The following is a 4,264-nucleotide window of genomic DNA, read 5'->3' as shown; positions in this document are numbered from 1 at the left end:
CTTGCCATAAAATGATCATCGCCAAAGCGCTTTGCAAACTCCTTTGCCTTCTCCTTTAATATTCCTCCAGATATAGGCATGTTTTGGATGTCTAGCTGCTTTGAACCAATCGAGGGTTGCTTTTATCGATGTTTCTTGAAATACTGGGGTTTTAACTTTACTACCCAGACGAACCCCAGATTCAAACGATGTAATAATTGATTCCTTATTCTTAAAAATCGTTGACACCGTACTGGCTGGGATACTAAATTTTCAGCTGCTTCCTTTTATTTAAGCCACCTTCTACTTCTTTCAATAGTTTATACTTTTCTTCAATCGACAAAGATTTCAAAACACGTTTAGTTGCCATGATAATTAATAAATACGATCTTATTTCCCTGTATTCATCATCAAATACGACTGACATTTATGCACTGAACTCAAGAATGATAGAAAATATCATTCTTGCACTGAACTGATACATACGAAAACAAAAATAAGCATTTGATGAACAAAGAGAGAATTCCCCGAATAAAAAGACGGTTCAAAAAAATAAGCAAATAAAAGAAAAATGTAGAGCGAAAGAGAGAAAGTACAATACTGCGAGTTGTAGAATGAGAGAAAAGCACATTACTTCGAGTTATAAGAAGTCATAATTATGTATTTTCGAACTTCGAGTTATGGAAGTTCGAGGTTACGGAAGAAAGGAAATTTATATGTTAATTACTCTCTTTAATGCTACTGCCAACCCATTTTAGTTCGGAGTTAGAGAAAATTCGAGTTAAGAGCAGTTCGAGTTATGGCAGTTCGACTGTATTAATTTTCAAAGACCCCTTTGTTTACATTATAAGCTCAATGACCCTTTTTTTACATTTTGCCGAGTTCAATGACCCATTTGTTTACATTTTATGATCTTTTTGTTAACATTTAGCCTAGGTAACAACCTTTTGTTTACATTCTGTCGAGGTCAATGACCTTTTTGTTTTCATTTAGCCGTGTTCACAACCTTTGTTTACATATGAGGTCGATGACCCGTTTGTTTAAATTATGTCTTTCCTTTCTTATATAGTTTCTTAATACTTTCAAATTGAATTACATGTTATTATAACAAGGACTTGACTCTGATCACTAAGCTAAAAGGCAATTATATACTATAGTGCTTCGATATCGGTGGCTCCGACAAATGAGTAGTTTCTTACAGAGAAAAGGACGTACTCGAAATTTCAGATCGATTTCTTGAAAACTGAGGAAACAAGTCTCGTTTATGCAGACAGACGGACTTGTTTATATCGACTCTGCTCGCCACGATGATCGTTTATATACAAATATACTTTATGGAGTCCACTAAGTTTTCTTCTGGATTCTATAAACTTCGTAGCAAACCTTCTATACCTTGTACCCATAGGATAGATTTAATAAATATTAAGATCCCTTGCATAGACGGGTCAGAATGATGGTCAGGCAGTTAGAAAATTTCGTATTGCTTTTATGAAACTGCTTCTCTGGTATTGCATTCCGCTGTTTTGCAGTGAGACCTAATCACCAAAAGACATATGCATGCATTTTATAACTGTCGGATAATTGGTTACTGAGATATAAGTTTTTCAGTGACGCAAGTTTTAAATTACTGAGTCTAGTAATCACATATCTGACGAAAAAAATATATCGGTTGGTACTAAATATTATTAGTATTAGTAGTATTATTGCTTCGTGTTTGGTATTCGGCAACGAACAAATTTTTGAAATCTGTCCATACTTCCGAGCCCTCATACACGACGCAATTTAATGATTTCCATCGCTTTGCTTGTCTTTATAATTGTATTTACATTTTAATATTTACAATTAAGCCAATATAAATATATATTTACAAACAGTTATACACATATGTATATCAAAACGTACATATTTGTCTATGGTAAACCCTTACTTGCATTTTGTACACCACTGCGTATAATTAATTTAAAATGTCCACATTCATACTTGATCGTTACGTATACGCCATGGTGGCGTGCTGGAAAACCCAAAACACGCTAAATGTGTTAACAAAACTTAGCGAAAATTGTCATAAGAGATAAGAGATAATTGTGCTTATACATATACATATACATGTGTGTATATATTTCTAAGTATATTAGGGTGGGTAAAAAAATAAAAATAAAAATTGTTTTATATAAGTTTTCGATTAAGTTAAGCGTTTATGAGATAACCATCGTCAAAAATCAACAAAAAAAAAGAAAACAAAAAAATAAAAAAAAATATCAAAAATATTAAAAAGAAATAAAATTAAATTAAAAAAGAGAAATCTAAACGTAAAAGAAAAAAAATAAAACTAAAATAATATATAAAAATAAACTAAAATAAAATAAAATATAAAATAAAATAAAATAAAATAAAATAAAATAAAATTAAATTAAATTAAATTAATATATAATTCATGACTAAAATTAAATTAATATTAAATTAAATTAAAATTAAAATTAAATTAAATTAAATTAAATTAAATTAAACCAAATTAAACTAAGTTATATTAAATTAAATTAAAAAAGAATAAAAATAAAAAAATAATACTAAAAATAAATGAAAATGAAAAAAAATAAAAATAGCAGACCAATTTTGTATAGCTTTTCCCACAATACTATTAGCTTTGCAATTTAAAATGATTTTTCTCATTGAGTTATAAAATTCATGAATCGAAATAATTCTTCAAGTAATTGGAAGCGAGATTCGAATTTCTCTATCTGATAATAAAAAAAAACAGAAAATGTAAGGAGGAGAAGCTCCCTCATACTTGAAGAGACTTTCTTAGTGTTGTCTAAAAATCAGTTTTTCTGCTGAAAAAATCTTCGTTTTTTACTCACCCTAATGCAGCACATAAAAATTATATTCGATGTTTTTGACCCAATCTCTATCGTATGTATATACATATCTGTGTGTCTGCTTGTGTTGCCGGCTGCATCCTGTTGCTGTTGAAATAAGCACAAGCAGACAGACATATGTATGTATGTATGTACATTAACTCGCACATTGGCTTTTTGAGACTCGACAACAGTTATTGTTGCTGTTGTTGTGCTGTTCGACAAACAAATTGAATTCAAAATTAATTCAGTTACTAATTTTCATGTTCAAATGCCATTGCTAACAAACAAGTTGTTATTGTTGTAGAAATGTGTATGTGTGTGAAGGTTTCAGCTGTCTGTTGGAGGCAAGAGGGGGGTCTAACAAATTCAAATTGCAACGCTAACGGTAACTGTGTTAATTCGTTTGACAAAGCAGCAACAGACAGCGGTACATACAGCCAATCATATATATATGTATGTGTGTATACGCACACACACTCCGCCCGCAATTTCGGCAGCCAGACAGACCTTTTCCGGCATGAATATTTAAATTTCAATCAACGCGCGTTGATGGCGCTGCTTTCGTCGTAATCACACTGATTTGTTGTGACGCCACGCAGCGCCAGTCGTGCCGACGCAGATGGGGGGACTCCAAAGTGGCCCGACATGGCTTGCTGAAGACAATAGCTGATGGTAAAGCTAAACAAAAACGGAAGACATTCTGGCGACAGTGAGAGAATACAGCGGAAAATTAGCTATATATGTGTTCTTCACACACATCTACATAAGCACAGGCACATTCACATACATACTTGCTTTTTTTGTATACATACATATTTAACCATATATACATACATATATACTATACATACTATACATAGCTACAAGGAAACATGCGTTCGACCCCGCGTTGAGACGATAGTTTTGTGTGCCAATGTTGTTGTTGCTGTTTTGTTGTTAATAAGTAGTTTGTTGCGTTTATGGCGTGTGAAAGCTATAACGCGAATGCTCGACGCTGACCTTTGGTGGTGATAATTGGAAGCAAAGCTTTGCCTTACATCGCAACGGACCGGTCCCAAGGGAGTGTGAGCGTTGGGTGCCGAAAGCTTTGGCACTTTTGTTGTTTTTTGTTTTTGTTCTATCTTTATAAAGTTTGAGGAGTTGCGAGCGCTGCATAGAGCTGCACAGAGCACATAGTGAGAGTGAGAGCAGGCGGCAGTTGCGCTCAGAGCATATAAAATTGAAGAAGCACGAGAAAATCGTCAATTAAATTTGCGTAAAATGAAATTAAATACAACAAAAAATATATATAAACAACTTTTAATCAACGATAATTACAAAAACAACAACGTAAATGAATAAATAATACTGGAAAGGAATATACTAAATTTAGTCTTCGCAGTTAAATCACATTAAAAAATTTTAATGAAAAAAATTATAAATAAAAA

The sequence above is a fragment of the Bactrocera tryoni genome, chromosome 5, assembly GCF_016617805.1.
Source record: "Bactrocera tryoni isolate S06 chromosome 5, CSIRO_BtryS06_freeze2, whole genome shotgun sequence".
Lineage (NCBI taxonomy): Eukaryota > Metazoa > Arthropoda > Insecta > Diptera > Tephritidae > Bactrocera > Bactrocera tryoni.
Note: the sequence above shows the minus strand (reverse complement) of the source record.